This window comes from Nipponia nippon, unplaced genomic scaffold (assembly GCF_047370975.1).
Source record: "Nipponia nippon isolate SJK-2023a ecotype South Korea unplaced genomic scaffold, ASM4737097v1 scaffold_20, whole genome shotgun sequence".
Taxonomy (NCBI): domain Eukaryota; kingdom Metazoa; phylum Chordata; class Aves; order Pelecaniformes; family Threskiornithidae; genus Nipponia; species Nipponia nippon.
Genome location: NW_028262337.1, coordinates 3,430,004 through 3,451,859, shown reverse-complemented (window position 1 = coordinate 3,451,859; position 21,856 = coordinate 3,430,004).

Sequence of the window (21,856 nt, the reverse complement as noted above, 5' to 3'; positions counted from 1 at the left end):
TTAAATATTAGCTACTGCATACAGTTACACAGTTAAAGCCAGGTAGGTCAAAGGCGACTCTCAAAAACGAACTAGCCATCCATCCACATGGTCCACCAGGCCTCCATGAAGAGGCCACCTGAACCTGAACTCCACAGCACAGAGCTGGGGGCACCAGACTTCACCAGCTGACCTGGAACAGTCTTCACAGGTCTCAACCTTCAACTTCAACTGAGCATGGGCTGTGCCACAAGCCCAGTTTGTCAGCAGGTTCTCAGAGCTCTGTTCGTCCAAGCATGAGCCCAGCAAAGAGACTGGGTGGCAGAGGTGACTGTGAGACCAGCTGGTTTGTGTCAGATAGCTTCCAAAAAGTGTCTAAAGTATGGCCTGAGCCTTGACCTTGAGGACATTTGTGAGGAATCTAAGAAAACATTAGGAAAAGATTTTCCAGCTAGCTGCCTGCTTTGCAAAGTAATTAACTCATCCCTTAAATTTATAAATACAGTATGAATATAGGAAATAATAAAAATGTCTGTAACTTTTAAAAGTTTTTAAATCTTCTGTGTTTGAGACACATAAGCATTTTCTAGCAAAGTGCAGACATCCCTATAAGAAATTGTCAATGAATCTACAAATGGCTTATGTTTCTTAGTTATCTTTCAAAAGCCTCTAAAGATTGATGGGTGGAAAATGTGCAGCAAAATTCCTAGCTGCTGTTCCAGTGCATTAAATGTTCAGTTTGAATATTTTTGCATTGATATATTAGTTGCATTTTCTGGAAAGCACAAAAAAGTGGTCAGCTATTAAACAGCTCTGGTGACTACCCTAGCCCAGCTTTCATTTTTAGCAGTATTACTTTGTTGTTAGTCAACTAATTCAGCTCACCAGCACAGGGATGCTTGCTCTTCTCTTGTCTTCACAAGGGCTTCACCGATCTATCATGCACCTCTTCCAAACAATGCATTTACATACAATCTCAATAGTATATAATAGTCATTAAGCCAAATTCCTCATGTGTGTTTTAAACAGTATTTAGATGAGTTATTTATAAATTATGTTGTACATATTTGAAAGATTCCAGAGGCTTTCAGGAAAGAGAATGTGTGTGGGTTGGAAATTAACATGCAAGAGATTTATGCCTTTGCAAGAGGCTTAGGAATATAAAATCAGGTTTTTAAATCTCTTTTAGAAATCTTAAAGAAAAAAGAAAATTTCTCACAAACAAATGTAATTTAGACTAGAACTAGAATAATTTAAATGTTGATATGAAAACAATGTTTTCAGTATTTTGAGGAGTGTGATTTAAAAAGGACAGATTTTTCGTATTTCTTAAACAGCTTTATTTTGCAGATCTTTTGGGATACCAAATTTGAATGATTAGCATGGACACTGCTTATGAACAATTGCACATGTGAATAATAGGGTTGATGGAAGCTGGCTATCTAAACACATTTACTCACATGTTAATGTTAGTGTAACTATATTTTACCTAAATTTAAAAGCCTGATGCTAAGTTAATATTAAAATGTTACAAGGTTGGTCTCCAACAGAAAAAACACAAACACAGCCCTCCCCAAAACAACCCCCAAAATACCAAACATAGTCAGTCTTAGATTTGCTTTAACATTTTATTTAGAGAAGAAGAATATGTCTTATATAAATGTAAGTGATGTTTGGGAAGGCTAGAATTTCTAGACTTAAGTGGAAATTAAGAAAGCATGTGTTAATAAGCTAATCTTTTTTGTATGTGTGAAAGAGTAATGTATCCAGAAAAATTTTCATCCATTTAGTTGCAAAGGCATGGCCACCGTATTTCATGTATTCCATCTGTCAAATAACAGAAAGGCAAAGCTGCAATAAATCCAACAGATGCCAACAGTTTACATAGCATTTTGTAACATTTGGTGGAACCTATTAGGTGAGATTGCTGAAACTCTCCATTCTGCTGCTTTAAAATAAAAAAGACTCATTGGTTTAATGTGCTTATAGCTTCAGGAAGACTGTCTTAAAAGTTGCTACCTTTTCAGCCGCATTATCATTCCAATCAAAAGCGTTCCTAGTGTTGAGAAGATTACTGTAGATTACCCTGTACATTCTTGCTTTTCCAGGTTTTGAATGCTATTTCTAAGGGGCCTACACAATGTAAGCATTGATTAACAATGTCTTTTTACCTACCACAGAGGCTAAGCAGGGATAAGACTAATCAAAAGGAGGAGTAAAGAATGCTAGACAAGCTGAGACCTCATGTGATAACCTAAATGTTAAGTATCAACTTTTGTCCAGATCTCCAGCAAATGGGGTTGAAAGTTTCTACTGAGATACAATGCAGTAAATTGTAAGAAAGCAAATACATAAGCATTTGCAACTACCATATAAGTACCAAGAAGCAGCACTGCTTTGATCTTTCATTATTATTTTTTTGATCAAGAGGAAATAAGCAGCTTTATTCTTGCTAGCTGAGATGGATGAAATACTGGAACTGTATGTAAGCAGGGGAAATGATGTTCCAAAATGTCATATTCTGTTCAGGCTTCGGCTGTCACCACTTACAGTCGAAGATCATGGGAGGCTTTTCCATGCGAGGGATGGTTTTGAGACCCTTAGTCTGAGTGGCAGGTCCAAGAAGCTGAATGAAGAAAGGAATAATCCTCGTTCCATCTTTTTAACAAGGTAGGAAAATGTCAATGAAACTGTGTTTTCAGGCTGTACAGAACAAGTGGGTTGTCCTGCTAGTACTAAGCAAAGACTTATCGTAGACAGGCATTTAGTAAACTCATGTCTTTAACATTTTCCAAACAGCTGGTTTACATAGCATCCTCCACAGCATGGTAGCTCCTGTGAAACCTGTTAGAAGATACTTTGCCTTCCTCAAACATCAAATAGTGAGCACTGATTGCATCCATACTGGGACCTGGTGCTGAAGACATGGCACTTCAGTGTTAGCTTCTGCAGATTTTAAGCTCTTTTTTGATCTGATCCAAGACGGTGCCCTCATTAGGCACCCAGGTAGCTAAAGCAATTTTTAAGGTTCATACTTTATGATTAGACATCTTGAAATCCTTATGTTCTGTCCATTTCCTCCAATTTTAGATACAGGAGATTCTCAAATTATGTGAACCATGAAAAATAAGAGGCATAAATTTTCCACATTACTTGGGTGAAATATATCAAATATAAAATGTATTCTCCATATTCCCATTCCATGTACCAATCAGCAAAGTGTTTCTACATTGCAACTCTAATAAAAGGAAAAACTCATAAATTATCTCTAAAATTCTGATTTTATCAATCACAAAATGGTTACAAATTGGGCAAAATAATCATTCTTAATGTAGCCTGTACTAACTTTCAACTTCTGTCATGATTGGGCCACTATTCTTCCAAAGTCTTTTTTGCTTTTGGTTGCTAGAGTAGAATATATGTGTCTGTAAATAGCCAGATGGGTATCACTGATGAACTGATAATATCAGACCCCATAGCTGTTGACCTTTTCTAAAGGTGTCATGTAGCCATTAAATAGCCTGAAGAAAGGAACAAAATCACTAGTCTGTTGCAAGGTGCCACTCTGAGTGTGGATTCAACATCATTTATTATCATTTCTGAGTTTCTGGCTTTCAAATGTAACCTGAATAACTGCAGATCATTTCTAGAAATATGACCATTCATTAACCACAATATAAAATCTATTTATTCTTTATGGTCAATGGCATCCAAATTAAATGTTAATTGATTGAGAAAGGCTGTGCTTAATTATTTGACAAAGTCAGGCAAGATATCAAGTGAGGGAAAGACTTTATTAGATGAGAATATACAATACCAGAGATGCATGACTAAAATGATGCTTAATGAGTAGATACTGAATGGGCTATCAGAGCTCTCATCCAATGTTATTGTGACTGAAGAAATTTGCAGATTTGTAGCAAACAGCCATTTTTAAATGTTGCAGTTTATTCCCAATGCGCACAAAAAATCAACAAAGAGTCTTTTAATTGTAATAAGATATGGAAACATTTGAATTTTTTCTTTCTATTATTAGCAGTTGAGAATGGTTTTATTGTTTCAAAAGTATCAAAATACTTCCCATGTTAAATGCACTTGCTTAATTTGCATATATTACACATATCAGTCAATAAACATAAACTTCATTAGAAATATGCAGTGTTGCAGTAGACACAGTGTCACCCACAGTCTTATCAGTAACTTCTTGCATTGCTATTAAATACTTGATAAGATACAGCTTGTAATTGCTGTTTAAGAAATGAATTACAAGGATAAGAGAGCATTAGTTTTGGTCAACTGATGTTGGGTTGCAATGAGTTAACTGGGATCATTGTTTCTGGGGCTGTTCATATCCCCAGACTTTTCACAGCCCTGGCAGAGGCTGACTCTGTAATAAGTCTCACATTACACGTGGATTAGATTTGTGGAAATCCTGTAACTCAATAGGTACCTGCCTATTCTCTCCTGGCGTCAGGCTGCCTGCACTACTTTGCTCTGTAGACATACCTGGCATTCCACCCGTGCCTCCTCGCTGGCTAAGTGGGCTGGAGCCTGCCTACCAAAACATTGGGGTATTGTTGGGAAGGGGAGACCCCCTTGACAGACGAGCAAAGTGTGAAGTTAGTCTTGCAATGCCTTATTGCCTTCCTATGAAGTATAAACGCAGCTCTCTTAAACTTCCTTTATGCTGCAGTAACGTGGGAAATCAGATCTGCAGAAGCATTTGGGAGAAGCAGGGGGTGGAGATGTGCTGTAGACAAGGACAAAGCCAGTGCGACCTCCAGCCCTTCCGGCTTCCTCCCACCACCCCCCACCCCCCCACCCCCCCACCCCGGCCACCACCACCATGTTTGTTTACACTGACAGAGGAAGACAACAAAAACATATTTGGCAGTGCATCAAGGATGTGAAATGGCTTGATTTCTGGGAATTGTGCCAGGTATTATAAACCATTTTGTTTTAACACTCATTCTTCATCTCACTGCATACTATTTGTTAAGTAATTAGTGGGTAAATGAATTAGGATTTTCAAAAAATTTAAATAAGATTAAAATATCCATTTACAACATTCAGAAATTTTAAAGTGAAACAGCTATCTCACTAATGAAAACTGAGTCATGTGATGTTTAAATAACAAAGGGAAATTCCTCATTTTGTCATTAACAGTTTATGGTTTGTATCCTGCAGATCTTAGTCTTGAAATCAATTCAGTCGAAGCTCACAATAAAGCTTATAGAAGCATTATCAGATCAGCAGATCAGCAGATCGGCCAACCTACTAACTTTTCATAGTTTTTTGACATATTTGGTGGTGGGATTTTTTTTTAAATGTGTAGTGAGATTTGAGATTCATAACAACTCTTTCCTCTTCTTTCAGCAGTTCATCATCTCATCCTTGAAGATAATGAAAAGACTCCTAGTGATTCCATGCAGATGTGTATATGATTCCAACAACCTACTAATAGCATTTGACATTAAATGTTAATAAAGCCTAAGGCTTGTATTAACAATAAAAAGTCCTATTTTTTTAATGGGGAGGCAAAATTTGTGTAATGGATTAGCATCACAGAATATATGATAGCATATATATGCTTTAGAGTTTTGGCAAATGTTTATACAGACTAATGCCTGGAAGTTCATGGCTATAGCTTTTAAGTTTAGTGAGATTTTACTTCATTCATCAGAAAGAATGGTGGAAAGAGGATTGGGGACATAGTTCTGTTTTCTAACAAGTTATCAAGTACCTTAGTTAGGCATTCAAGAATAATGCAGGCACATCCTTTCCAAAAGCTGCAGTGTAGGTAAATTCCTGCCATCCAACTAGACCCTCCTGCCTTGCCAAGTGGAAGTGACTTGTGGTGATCCTGCATAAGCGATGTGCCCAAACAGCCTTCATGGGAGGCAATGACTCTGCAGCAAAAGGGCTTGCAAGAAATACTTGCATAGGAATATTCAAGTGTGTTGCCTCTGCAGGATTTAACCACTATCCTCTCAGTGTATTTCATCACCCACATATTTTTACAAAGGAAGTTCCTTTTTGACTAAGCCCAACTGGAACTTAATCTGGCTACTGCTGTAAAAGACAATAAAATCTGTTTCTACAAAAATATTAGCAACAAAAGGAGAGTTAAGGAGAATCTCCATCCTTTATTGGTGCAGAAGGAAACATACTGACAAAGGACAAGGAAAAGGCTGAGGTACTAAATGCCTTCTTTGCCTCAGTCTTTAATAGTCAGACCAGTTTTTTTCCAGGTACTCAGCCACCTGAGCTGGAAGACAGGGATGGGAAACAGAATGAAACCCCAGTAATCCAAGGGGAAATGGTTAGCGACCTGCTAACAATTTAGACAAACACAATCCTATGGGGCCAGATGGGGTCCAGTCAAGGGTACTGATGGAGCTGGCAGAAGTGCTCACCAAGCCACTTTCAATCCTTTATCAGCAGTCCTGGCTAACCGGGGAGGTCCCAGTCAACTGGAGGTTAGCAAATGTGACACCCGTCTACAAGAAGGGCCAGGAGGACGATCCAAGGAACTACAGGCCTGTCAGCCTGACCTCGGTGCCAGGAAATATGGAGCAGATCATCTTGAGTGCCATCATGTGGCATGTACAGGACAACCAAGGGATCAGGCCCAGTCAGGATGCGTTTAGGAAAGGCAGGTCCTGCTTGACGAACCTGATCTCGTTCTATGGCAAGGTGACCCACTGAGTGGGTGAGGGAAAGGCTGTGGATGTTGTCTACCTGGACTTTAGTAAAGCCTTTGACACCATTTCCCACAGCATTCTCCTGGAGAAACTGGCTGCTCATGGCTTGGGTAAGTACACTCTTCACTAGGTAACAAAGTGGCTGGATGGCCAGGCCCAAAGAGTTGTGGTGAATGGAGTCAAATCCAGTTGGTGACCGGTCACAAGTGGTGTTCCTCAAGGCTCAGTATGGGGGCCAGTTCTGTTCAATATCTTTATCAATGATCTGGAGGAGGGGATCGAGGGCACCCTCAGTAAGTTTGCAGATGACACCAAGTTGGCTGGGAGTGTTGACCTGCTGGAGGATAGGAAGGCCCTACAGAGGGATCTGGACAGCCTGGATTGATGGGGTAAGGCCAACTGTATGAGGTTCAACAAGGCCAACAACCCCGTGCAACGCTACAGGCTTGGGGAAGAGTGGCTGGAGAGCTGCTTGGTGGAAAAGGACCTGGGGGTGTTTGTCGACAGCCGGCTGAATATGAGCCGGCAGTGTACCCAGGTGGCCAAGGCGGCCAATAGCATCCTAGCTTGTATCAGAAATAGTGTGGCCAGCAGGACCAGGGAAGTGATCGTCCCCCTGTACTCAGCACTGGTGAGGCCTCACCTTGAATACTGAGTTCAGTTTTGGGCCCCTCCCTACAAGAAGGACATTGAGGTGCTAGAGCGTGTCCAAAGAAGGGCAATGAAGCTGCTGAAGGGTCTAGAGCACAAGTCTTATGAGGAGCGGCTGAGAGTTGTTTAGCCTGGAGAAGAGGAGGCTGAGGGGAGACCTTATTGCTCTGTACAAGTACCTGAAAGGAGGTTTTAGTGAGGTGGGGGTCGGTCTCTTCTCCCAAGTAACAAGTGATAGGACGAGAGGAAACGGCCTCAAGTTGTGCCAGGGGAGGTTTTGATTGGATATTAGGAAAAACTTCTTTACTGAAAGGGTAGTCAGGCACTGGAACAGGGAAGTGGTTGAGTCTCCATGCCCTGGAGGTATTTAAAAGTCGTGTAGACATGTTGCTTCAGGACATGATTTTAGTGGTGGACTTGGTAGTGTTAGGTTAACAGTTGGACCTGATGATCTTAAGGGTCTTTTCCAACTTAGTCAATTCTGTGATTCTATGATTCTATGACTTCACAGTATCTAACAAATAGAAAATACTTCTAGGCCTTGTACTGTGCTGAAGAGCTTTTATCTTAGTATGGATGGCTTCAGATTTTTACTTATGAGATTTTGGCACACACTTTTAGAAATGACACCCATATCTAGGAATTATTAGTAATACAAATGAATATTTTTCTCTTAGTATAATTATACCTCTTATTACCCACTGCTCAGCCAGCAAATAAAACTATGGCATGAAGTCAACAAGCACCAAAGGAGAATACCTTTCAGTTCATTTTATTTCTCTCTTTTATTTTTAATTGAGCACACTCTCATGGGAATAGGAGGGTGGATTTTTTTCCCCTCTTTCAGCAATATCCAAAATATTTCAGTTTGCACACTCCTTTTATTACAGTGTTTAACTTCCTTCTACTCTAATGCATTTAGTGCAAGATAAAACAAAGTTGTTGGTGAGCAATGCAATTAACAAAGACTGATTTCTCACAGATTTCTATCCTTTGTCCCACAAATCCCTTCACTTCTATCCTCAAACCACAGTAACTCCTTTCCCCCTCCTAGTCCCTAGGATGCCTTCACTCACAGGTAGCATCTCATGCTACAGTTAGTTCCCAAGCTGATTAGCTGGCCAGCACTCCTGTGCCAACTGGCAGAGAGCCTGCTGCCAAGAACATTGTGTAATATTTGTTCCTCAGTAGGAGCACTGATTTGGATCTTTCCTCTACTTACATTGATTTTTCATAAAATTTACATTTTCCTTAAGTTTTCCACCACTACTACTGTTTGAATTTGGTTGACTATGGCCAATAACAAAAAAAGTATTAGGATAGGGCACCCAGCAGGCAAATAACACAGATGCATAAACCACATTTCCGAGGAGAATCAGACTAAAAACGACATACGAAATAAGGACGGTCATGCAGTGGTCTTGGTCTGAACAGTTAACATGAGGGTGTCCAAAATTCCACCAGCTTCAAGGAGCTTTTCTTTCTTGTTAGTTCAGTGGCACAAATTTTGTGCCAGTTTCCTGCCAAGCAAATTGCAGAGGGCTTATACGACTGAAAGGGCTTGAGTCTGAGTCTCTGGTGACAAGCTTGCCGTCGCTCCAATCAGGGCTTTATATCTTCCTAAAAAAAAAAAATGCTGCCAACTGTAACAAACGTGAAGTGTCTTTTTGACATGAAACCACTGCCTATTAAAATGAGCCAAAAATATGACAGTTTCACAGAAGACTCTTTTTTATCAGCTGAACACTTCTCAGCACATCACTTGGGTCAAATTCAAATGTAAAATCATGGTACCTGAAGGAAACAAACTGTCAAGAGTCTTGTATAATACTCACTGAGTCCTCTTCTTCTAAACAAGGCTAGTACTTATGTAGTTTTCTTGATAGTAAAATGTAAAGAATTTTCTGAATTTCGACAATGGCAGATAAATGCAGGATGAAAAGTCCCTTTTTCCATTTCAATACTTCTGCTGAAATAGCTTTGTTACAGTTTATGAATTCCTTTAAATATAAAAAGTCTATGAACAGACTTCTGAATGAAATATTTTTTCAAGGTTGAATGCTAGCTCTAGCCCCACTCAAATAGGAGAAATTACTTCCCAGTGGTGTGCCAAATTACCTGTTAACTATTTCAGCAACAGGGTATGGTGATTCTTTATACCAGGCTTGTCGTAGCCTTGATAGACGCTTTCATGTCTCTAATTTCTGAAATCTGCATTATCAGAAGCATTTTTCTGTTACTGAATTCAGTTCAAAAGCCAATAACTCACCTAAATGAGTACAGCTAAGTAGGTTTTCCAAGCCTGTAGTTACAATTTCCAGATCTCTAGTGTTTATTAAACGCTTGTATAAAAATAATTAAAAATAAATACACACATGTAATTAATTAGGGCCTAAATAACACTGTTGGGAGACTATTATTGGAACTAAGCAGGTAAATTAAAGTGACTCTGGATTCTGGGTTTTCCCAGAAATTCTACAAGGGAAACTAACTACAGCCATGGATGTTCTAAATTCTGCATTCTTTTCAAATACCCATTCGTTTAATGGGTATTTGTACAGAGATTGAACTAAAATGCATTGAGCCAGTAACAATGCTCTTAAAAAGTCTTGTTTAGCAATCCTAGAGGTGACTAAATTTTTACAGATATGGATTTTTACTATCTTTTCTCTGATTACCTGATTTTGTACCTTTGCATTACCAAGAATCTGTATGAGCAGCTTGCAGCCATAGCTGTGCCAAGTCTAATTGGGACTGAAACTACAGTGCACTAGCTAAAGGTCAGAAACCTCCACCTGAGTCTCATCTTGCATCTCCTTCACACTTTTAAACCCCAACTCTATATTACAGCATTTCCAGCTTGACTTTCCCTAGGGAAGTCTAGGGCCATGTTTTGGCAGCCTGGGTTGTCTCACTTCTTTGAGGCAGGAAGAATCAGGACAAAGTACACCTCTCCTCCATTGTAAGCTGCTGCCACTCAGTTGATACTGTTATTAGGGAAATGAAGGAAGGATGAAGGATGGAAATTCCTCTTTTTTCCCCACCTCTCTCTCTGTTTTCTGGGTTCCAGAATCCTTTCAATGAAGAGAGCTTGATTTAAAATAAGATTTATACAAGTTATTCTTGAGCTTATGTTACAACATGGTTTTAGTCTCCTTTCTCTCACAACACATACAACAGACATTGTCAGATTCAGCGTTCAGACAAAAAACAAGTGGTGGCTAGCACTTTTTTTTTTTTTTACCCACAGTTTACAGGACAGGAGAAAAACATTACTTCCACACCCTTGTTGTAAGGCTGAACAGCACAAGCTTTCCTCCTTTTTGAACTGAAATATAAGAAAACCTGGGAAGAAAGTGTCAGTGAATCAAGTAAAGAAAAATACTGTTTGGATTAACAATAACTGTGAGGGTTAACAAAAATTTGCAGAGAAAGCCTTTCAGGGAACAGAGAGAAGCAGAAGCCTCCTTGAAAGATCTACAACACTGCCACAGTTGGAGTCTTTTTGTGCAAACATTGTCTCACTGAAACGGTGTAGACAGCTGTCCTTTCATGTGCCACCACATGTCTTTGACCCTCAGATCATGGTTTATCAGGCTAAATCTGCATGTTAAATTCAAGAGCAAAACACAACAGTAATGAGTCTAGAGCAATCACCCTGCCACAGTCCTTATTTCATTTATCTTTTGTGGAAGGAATGAAAGTTTATTCACACTGTCTAAATAGTTAAGTCAGTTTATTAAGATGGAGGGAGTAGTAGTCAGCAGAGAGATGGCTGCTGTGAACCCACCTTCTGCACTAAGGGTATCTTTATTTTAATGGTGAAGCAGTGGACCAGACCCGGAGGCACAAGTGTGTGGGATCTTGACAAACCTTCACCATCTTCAAACTTGCACCAGGTTTGTCTTTTAGCCTTCACTCCAGACCTTCTGCAGGAGAATGAATATACGTGAGATGTGAATGACCAGGCAGTAGGATCAATACAAAATGATGGCCAAATCAGCTCAATAGCATAGGTAACTTCATTGATATCTAGCTGTATTCTCTCATATAGATACTTCTGCAACTACTTATTCTAAGTCTTGATTTTTATTGCTCCACGGAGAAGTGTTACCTCTTGAGACATCTTAGGGAATCCGTACAGCAGTTTCATCTTTGCTATCAAGTCAGCACTTTCCATTTCCACATTTCTTCAGACAGAACATACTGTTTCCTGTAGCTTCTATTTTCTGAAATGGACATGGCATAACACTCTATTACTGATGAATATTTTATTCATAAAATGGAACTAAAAATGTATTTGTGCCACTCTAGGGCCAAAGAAGTGTCTCCATTTATGATTTTATTGTATTGCTGTAACATCTGGAGGACCTAAGCAAGAGTAAAACTTCACTGTTGTTGGCATAGTACACTGAGGTTGTCAGTTATTTTCTTCCTCATGAGCATTAAAAAGATAACCAGGGGAACAGAACTACAAAAAGGACCTTTGTGGCATTCATGGGAAAAACCTTAAATATAAATATATAGAGATAGATAGACAGACAGACAGATGTGTTCACAAGTCCACTTGGATTTTCAGCAATGATTTAGAAAAGAATGGGGAATAACATGAGCAAACCAGGAAGGGGGGCGGGGAACATAAAAGGGATCGTGTTTTAGCTTGTTCAAAATTTTATTAGTTTATTACATTATAAACTATTTGCCCTACACATACTTCATATAATCTCTTACTTAATGTTTTGTGACAGCTTTAATACAACAGAATTAGACATGCTGCTGCAGTAGTCCTGACAGCTACCTGGTTTCCATGCATTAACACCATTGGCTTCTTGCCCAATACAAATAAACTTGAAAGGCTAGAGAGCACATCCAGTGAAACCAAGAAGCCCAAAACTAGAAGTTAGAGCTCAGCATTGCGGAATAAAATATCATTGCATGGGAAGCCTTTGATGATATCATTAACTGAAGTATAAAGAACAAATACAAAAAAAATCTTGAAACAAAGGCATTTAAATTCTACCCACACAGAGAACACTATCATCAAAATGTTAGACTACAGGTAGAACTTCTACAAACATTGTTCATTTTATTATGGAATCATGTTTGCACATCAGACTTTCAAAATTCCACATAAAATGTGTCATGGTGTACATTACGAGTGTTCAAAAATCTCAAACGACTACATCTAACTACCTTGTAACGCCTTTTCATTCTTCATCCAATAGTAACATGTGTGTGCATATGAGCATACACATATTCTGAGCTATGACAGAGGGAGAGCCAAATATTCCACAGCAAATTATATTTGACCACTGCATAAATGTATATGAAATTTACATCTTTTAACTTGCTGTTACACCCTGAAACTATCAGCTTCATATTTTTAAATAATGGTAACTGTTATAAACACTTTGTCTCTATTTTAAGTTGGAACTATTCTAGCCATTTCGAGTGTTTCTATTTCTCTCTTTTATCAAAGGCCAAATGGTCCTTTAGGCTTTTCCCTATCTGATCAAAATATGAAGGGCACCTGAAAAATCACATAGAAATTGTAACACTGTGAGGAATATATTCTTACCTGGGATACCAACAGAGAGCTAAATTACCAGTAAATGGGGAAAAAAAAACCTTGTAGGTGGACCTGACTTTAGCAGCCACTGGTTTAGTAGAAAAGAATTGTTGTTATGATCTAAATGATTCCATTACTAGTTTCATGGCAGAGACAGAGATTGGCTTTTGTCAGATTTAGAGAAGTCCCCTGCAACAGGGTCTCCCCCATGCCTGAGATGTGATGAAAGAAGACCTTGATGTTTTCCTTACCCTAGGCACAGAGATGATCTTAACAGTGTTGCCTACCTCTTTCCCTCCACCTTCATATTCCCTCACGAGGAGATGCAGTCTTCAAGTCTTATTTTGTCCTGCACTTGAGTGGAGGATGGACATGTCAGCACTGTAGGTGCACAGGCCAAGCAGGAAAGGTATTTCTAGAGCTTTGCTTGTTTTCAGAGGTTGATATCTTTGCTCAGATCTGAGTGTTGTACGTTCATAACTGAGTCCTTATCACTGGAAATGAGATAAGTATTGAAAAGATTTGCCAGTAAAAATTTAGGACTGATTTGATAAGTGTTTTGCAGTGATAATGTTAGTGTATATAGCAAAAAGTTATTAGAAGCTGGAAGACTTTCATTGGTTAGAAAAAAAATAAAAAGAAGAAAGTAAGAATTAATGTTCAGCTACATGTGGGAATACCTTCCTCTCATTCATTTTTCTTCTCCATTAATTAGTGGGTATGAAGAATGCATATTCCAGTAGAGTTACGTGTTTGCCTGTTGTACCTTTCGTGAAACAATGGAAGGTCTGGCACTAATTGAAAAGCTATGGATCCTGATGGCATGGAACCTCTCTTTAATGTGTTTACTGACTCTGTGGAAAGGGCATAGGGTGCCAATATTGCTAATAGTTCTGAAATTGTTTTTTATAACTTCAACTCATTACCTCTCTCATTTCTCTCTCTTTATGGAAGTTTGAAAAGTCTCCACAAGACTTTTACAGCACAGCAGGAAAAAACGCAAACCAAACAGGTGGTACTGGCACTGGGACAAATTGCCTACCCCTTCAAAAAGTTTCTCATTTATTCTGATGAAATGATGATGAGGGGGACTGATCTGAGGTTGAGAAATAAAAACCTACAGCAACAGAGGATCTCATAAGCTGTGTCATTTTCTCATCAGGTGCAAAGTATGTTTATTCATCCTGCCTTCTCTAATATAAACATATAGCCTTAGCTATTGAAATGATAAAACTATAAAATATGTTACCTTACCCTTTCTCCAAACAAAGCAATCCTCTATGTATTTCACTCCCTCGGGTGTTCACATGAGTGAACAAAACAAATGTGGCAGATGTTATTCACATTCCTAATTGCACAACTGGAAGATGATCTCATCCTATAGCAATGCATACAGAGGACTCTAGAAGAATCTGAAGAAAAAAAGAAGTCCTCATCAAATGATACTGCACCAGTTGGGAATTTTTTGATCCCCAAAGCAAGTTACACTGGCATCTGGAAGGAAATCTCTCCACTAAAGACTTTTAGGCTACATCATTCTCTGTTCTTTCCTTTCCTAATGCTTAAAAAGTGCAAAGAGATTCCATTTAGCCAGGAATTATTACTATCCACTATTTGAAACTGCCTTGCTACTTGAATAAGAGCTTCATATATGGTTTGTATTTTATATCAATATCATATTGCCTTAATGTATCATGTTGAAATGAGATTCTGCTTCCTCAGCTGCTTAAGTACTTTACTTCTTTTATTCTAGTAGTTTATATAGTATGTTTTACCTTACATCGGCATATCTGGGCGAGTTCTTTGGTTTATTATAGAGAAAGTTGGACTATATGTTCTAGTGGCTCATTTTGGCTTTAAAATAGATGTGTTTTATAGAGACATGAATAAAGATTTTGCATTTGATTGAATAAATCTCAGAAAGACTCCAAATCAGGAAAGAACATGAGAGCTCAAATACCATTTAATTCAGGAAAACTCAAGCACTTTTCTGAAAGGAATACAGCAAATTCTAGTATGTGATTAAACCTAAGCATGATACTAACTGCTTAGAACAATCTATCGGCTGCTTCAATTTTTTAAAGGGATGTAACAATTTTTTTCAGAGAGGAAATAAAATTATTACATTGAATTGTTTTTTATAGAAATAACAGAAATGCAAGAAGTCAGCAAAAATCATGAGAGATCACTGTTCGCAGAAGAGAGCAATACAAGGCCAGTTAAAGAAAATGGACTTTTATTCCATGGAAATGTTCTTTCAATTCAAAATAACATTAGTTCTGGGTTTATATCCCACTGATCTCCCACAAGCTGAGGTTTTGGATCAGTCAAGGTGTCTCAGGACGGTCTCAGTTGCACATCCTCCATCCTACCATTGCAATCATGCTAGGATGTACGTCTTTTTCATTATTCTGCATTATCACCTCTGTGCATGACCTTTTACTGCAGTAAACTGAAGTTATGAGAAATAGTTTCTCAGTCTGTGGAAAAAGGGCAACCTGCCAAGTGTTTTCTATCGGGAAATTGTGTGCACATGGACAGTTATCATAAAATAATTGAGGTGCTGCAAGTTAAAAGCACTTGTTTTTGTGCTCATGCTCTGCCTTTTCAGTCAGACACAAAATGTTCTTTTCTCTCTACAGTAAATTGGCCCTGAGTCCATCTTTGCTATTATTTTCTCTAAAGTACTATTATTTGTACTGTGGCAGCAGGTAGGAACTCTTGTCATGGCTCACAACTTCATTACGATTGTAATCTCATTGGGATAAAAACTGTGCAAACATGCAAAAAACATTCTTTTTACATGTGTCCCATCTGCCAGCCTGACCTGTCAGTTACACAAACATAAAACCCTGCCCCAAGCCCTATACAAAGTCCTTCAACAGTGTCTCATGAGTTTTTTCCAACCTCTATTCACTTGTAGACCTCTACATGTGAGGTAAAACTTCGGGGTTGTTTTAAACAATTCTCCAGCTGACTTACTTTACAGTGAATGTGCAACTAAAGCATACATATGCATATATGTATACACACATGTATAATATATATACATATATACATACATATATATTAACTATATACATATATGAATATGTCTATATTTATACATAGTGTCAGTAAATGACCTCAAAGGATCAGTTCAGTCACTTAACTTCGGTTTCTAGTCCCACTTGAAATGCTTATCGTGTACCTCCTGATCTCCAGTTGCTGCTCCATAAAGGTGTAGTCTCCTCTATGTCCTGTGTCAGGTGCCCCACTTTCTGCAGACATCTCAGATGCCCTGAGTAATTGAATGACCCTGGCTTCTGTGCTTCCGCTGCTGACTCCCACCCTAAATGTAATCACACAGGGGATGTATGTGTTCTATCCCTTCCATCTATTGACTTTCTGCTTCCCTGTCCTATACAGCTGGCCACCAGTTAGCCTTCTTCGCACGCGACTGCACAGCTCACTCAGGCTGAAGATCCCAATCTCACGTACTTCTGGATGGGCCAAGAATCACACCAGTTACTAGCTAATGTAACCACAACAAAATGTACAACTGTGAGATAAGGATCAAAAAGATATGCTTAATAGAAACTTAAAAACTGTGGTGGGGGTGGCTGTGAGAACAAAAGCTGCCCAAATGTGCATTAAACAGTGTCCACTGCTCTCAAAGGCGTCAACCACAGGGAGAGAGGATGTTTCAAAAAGAAATCTGACCTGGCTATATACAACGTGCCTGTGTAGGCTAAAGAATTTCTTAGGTCATATGCCAAGGAGTTGTAGAAGCAGGATTGTCCAAAGGTAAAACTGGTAGTGAGGAGTGTAAACTGGAAGGGTTCTGTAATCTGGAGAAAGAGACACTATAATTTTGTCTTGCAGACTGAATTTTTCCAGTACGAAATATTCTCAAGATATCAATTAGTCAGGAGTAAGGGGAATTGAATTTAGGCACCAACTAAAAGGTGCTGACTTAGAATGCAAATTTTACATCCTACTTAAACATGTGTGTGATTTATATGTTATGTATACTATATCTGTGCAAATATATAGATAACTTTCATATGTATACACATATATATACTTTATTAGACCATAAGTATCCTGAAAGTATCTTTACTTGTGGTCTATAAGTATTGCTACCCTGGAATAGACCTGTGCTTCACCTAACTCTGACTTGTAACACTGTTTAGGGAAAGGGTATAAGACACACAGCAAGGAACCCTTTGCCTTGTAGCATTCCCACCAGCGTTATTCCTACATTTGGCATTATTGTTAGACAGGATATTACATACAATGACACAGCTTGAGCCATGCCATTTTTCAGTTTCCTGCTTTTCTTCCTTCCCCATTCCTATTCTAAATAATTCAAGATTGATTTTGAGCAAAGAAAATTTAAACAACCAATTTTAATATTTCTCTCTTCTTTTTTTTTGTTTCAAAGTCTACACTTACTATTGTGGGGGAAAAAAACCAACAAAAACCCCCAACAAAAGCAAACCAGCAGGTATAAGCAATAGTCGTAAAACCAAAAAAAAATTAGGGACCCTGAGAGGTCATTTAGCCATTCCCCTGTACCAACATCTAATGTCTAACCTGAAGTTTCTCTCTGATGCCTAAAACTGGTATATGTTTTATCATGTTCTATTTTTCCTGTAGTTGTTTCATATTGGTTGACTGATATAAGTATTTACAGTACAGATATGTGTCAGGCAGCTAGATTTTAAATCCCAGCGACTATTTTAAATGAAAAAGTCCCCTGCTGCTTGGCTTCCTCAAACTGTCCCTTATTGTCATGCTGTCCAGAGCACGGAGAGTGATGAAAGAAAATAAATCAGTTTTGTTACTAAACCTTTGCATCTTAATTAAGCACTTCTGACTGAACATCCATCTTTTGCCTCACTCCTGATCGGTAGATGTTTTAAGAGTTTTGCATCAAGAGAAATCCAGGCTGCACTGCCAGATGCTGGGACAAGGCCACTTCTGTAATGATTGCTCCTGTAGCTCATGGGCCCCTTCCTTTGCCTGGCAGATGGTTCAGTCATGGGGTGACAAGGATGATTTCACAGTCTGGGAAATATTTTTCCCAACCTCTTCTGTTTCCTGAGGGTAAAAGGCTAAAACAATGGTGAGTTCTGGACACTTTAACTGAACTTCATCCATCTTAGAAAGGTCCTGCATTTCTAAGAGATAATTTAAATCTAAAATTCTGATGATAGCTTGTCCTTGGCCCATATGCCTAGAAAGAGCTTATGAAAAGGCCAGTTTATAAGCATAAAAATACAGAATAAAAGTATTAACTAAGACACTGCAGCCTTGTCCTCACGTGAAATATTTATATAGAGTGGTCAAAGGGAGGAATGGATTTATTTTCTCCTGGCTCAGAAAACAATAAGCAATCTGAGTATTCTGAGTGGACTTGTGTTCTCCTTGACTGTGTTAATAGCAGTAGATTTCTGCTATAAACCTCAAGGTATATAGAAAAAGGTCTGTGGTCAAATATGACACACTATGTGATATTATACAGAGCTAGATCATCTGGGATGATTATCTGGAATAAGTCTATATTGTTTTCACAAAAACACATATTGTGTGGAGTAGAGATGACCAAATTATATTCAAACAATATTCCTGAGGAACAAACCTCATTGTGGAAAAAAAAAGACTTCATGATGGAATAATTTATCGCTCTGAGAGCAAGTGATTGCATTGTAGGCTCTTGGTATAACAGAGAAGGAAAGAGAAGGAGGGCAGGGAATAGGAGGAGAGATGTTGTTGAAAGACATGGACCTGTTGGAGTGGGTCCAGAGGAGGGCCACAAAAATGATCAGAGGGATGGAACATCTCTCCAATGAAGACAGGCTGAGAGATTTGGGGTTATTCAGCCTGGAGAAGAGAAGGCTCTGGGAATACCTTATTGCAGCACTTTCAATACTTAAAGGAGGCTTATAAGAAAGATGAGGATAAACTTTTTAGCAGGTCCTGTTGTGATAGGACAAGGAGTACTGGTTTTAAACTAAAGAAGGGTAGATTCAGACTGGATATGAGGAAGAAATTTTTTACAATGAGGGTGGTGAAACACTGGAACAGGTTACTCATAGAGGTGGTAGGTGTCCCATCCCTGGAACATTCAAGGCAAGGTTGGACAGGGCTCTGAGCAACCTGATCTAGTTGAAGATGTCCCTGCTCCTTGCAAGGGGGTTGGACTAGATGACCTTTAAAGGTCCCTTCCAACCCAAACCATTCTATGATTCTATTCTATAATTCAGTGTTTTATAGCCACTCTCCCTATATCCTACAGTAGCAGCTCAGTTACAAGTAGAAATGACTGGCCTGATGGTGCTGATTTAGGGGTTTTGTGGTGTAACTGGAACAGATGTAACTGGAAGTGCCTCTCTTAATTGCACTGGGAGGCTAATAATGGCTCTACAAAGTGTCCCTGAAAAGACAGATGAGCTCCCCTCTACATATCATGACCTAGCTTATTGTTGATGTTAATATTACAGGAGGAACCTGAGGATATAAATTGGATAATCTTAGCAGCTCTTTTGCGTAACTGCAGAGCTTGTGTGGAGAAAACAGCATGGAAAGAATTGCAAGCAGGGCTGGAAACTGACCTTTTCTAATGGGCCTTAGAAGCACAGGTCCAATGAGGGCACACAATGCAAGATAAGTTGTACATCTATACTTGCTCTTTCTGCGTATTTGTCTATGAATTAAATGGCTAGTAACAATGCAGAGATACTCAGCCCTGTCTGTGTGGGAACAGTAGGACGCAAGAACACCTCCCAGTTCCCAGGTGTGGGCTTTCACCAAGTTCCCAGGTCTGGGCTTTCATCAAGTGCCCATTCTTTGCAGGGACAGTACCTGGCACATCCTATTCCTTTCTTCTACTGCTGTGAGCCGCCTTGTGCAAGCCAAAAAAGATCCGCACTGTAACCCAGCCAGGATCCCCATCAGGGCAAACCAGAACTGGGGAACCAGGACTGCAGACTGAAACATTAGAGCATAACTGCCTCAAAGTCTAGACGTAGGTCAGCCAAAATTCATAGAGTGATCAGAACTATGCAAGTAGTGGCTTTCTGCATTAATGGAACATAATTTGCATTCAAGTACTACTAAATAGAATGGTTTTATTCATTTTGTTTCTTAATTCAATCCCTAAATCTGAAACTTTAAAATATACATTTTTAATATTTATTTGGCACAAAATGAAAAGATTTATTTACTTTATTTTCCCTCCTTCTGTTTGTCAAATCAAAATTAAAACCAACAATGCTTCATTTTGAAATCTTGAAACACAATGCTTTCAATGTTTAGGGAATTTCTCTCTTCCTTGTTCTTGCCCATCTTTTTTTTTAAACAGAGCTATCCTTCAAGTTTGTGAAAAGTCTACTGAATAAGCAGTCATTCACATTTACTTGTGATGACTGTGGAATATCATCCTGCAAACATGAAGTAGCATATGCAATACTAGACGAATAAATTGCACTCACAGCCCTGTTCACTGCTGGAAGCAGACAGTCTTTGTGTGAGATACGGTGATCCTGTTCCCCCAGGAAGAACTGACTGAAATCTCTGAAGCCCCTGAATGCTACCTGGAGACTGTGCTCCTGCTTCCCATGTTGTGGGATGCACCTGCTTTGTCTCAGATGCCTGGGTATGTTAGGTATGAAAAATAGCTCATGCACCACGACCTGCAGTCACACAGAGCTGGTGTCTGAAGTTCTGAGTAAGCCAGTAACCTGGAGCATAAGTGTGATTTAGGGAATGCCATTTAACTGCATGACTTCAGAAATGGGCCTAAGTTTGAGAAGATAAGCCTGCTACAGACAGGTCCAGGAAAAACACAGCATTTATAATGCATCATGAGTGTTTGTATATATGCAATCTAATGATGCCCCAATTTATATTCCAAAATAACTTCTTTTGCTGGCTCCATCAATTGTTCTAATAATCTAAAGTAAATGGTCAAGAATTAAAGGAAGACATTTATAGTCTCCTGTTTACAGTGGACCCTGTAAATTCAGCGTTATCTCCATATTTTTCTAAAATGTTTATGTGCAAATGATTTTCACTCCAGTATCTTCATCATGCATGAATAAAAATATATGCTTAGCTATCAAAAGATAATTAGGTGAGACATGTATGTTTTGTCATAATTAATATTCTGTCAATAGGCTAGATAAGAAAGCTCCAAGGGTTAATGCTTTCCTGCTCTGTATCTAACATTGCCAGTGAATTTCTCTAGCTCACTCCATTAATCCAGTCAGCACAATGGATCAGGTTAGAGATGTGTCTCAATAAATCACTCTCAAGTGCTGGGGGTAGGAGTACCTAATTAATCAGCACTGTCATTATGTTTGACTTGTAGCTGCCTTACTGTGTATGGGATAAGGATTCGGTGTATTTAACCCGCACACACTCTTAAACAGATCTCCAGTAGTGATGTAAATTTTAACCCTTGTATGGAAGAAGCCGTCCCATGTTTCTATAGATGGCAAATGAAATGTTTCTTACCAATAAACTAATCCACAAGTCATTTATTCTTCCTCCCACCCTCAGGGGCCATTAACATCCTGCAGCATTTTATCTCATCTAATACCAAACTTCTGAAGTTAAATGCACCACTAGAGTTTACCACAGTCCCCAGTTGTACCTGTTAGCTTTCCCTCTCCCACTTCCCCATCCATCCCTTCTACCCTCATTCATGCTGCCCCTCATTATCAGGCCATTGCTCCCCAGAGAAGGACTTCCAGCGCATGCTTACTCTCACTCTGGCCAGACTCTCCTGCCCTTACTTACAAGAGACCTGTTGCACCAGTTGCGCCAGTAGCTGCCAGTCTCTTTCTCTTCACTCTCCCTCCTTAGCTTCTTTATTCCACAGTCATGCCTGGAAGCTAAACACACCTTTCCTGGCTTGCCCTTTTCACTCTCCTCCAGCTCTAGGCAGCACCTTGATGCCATAAGA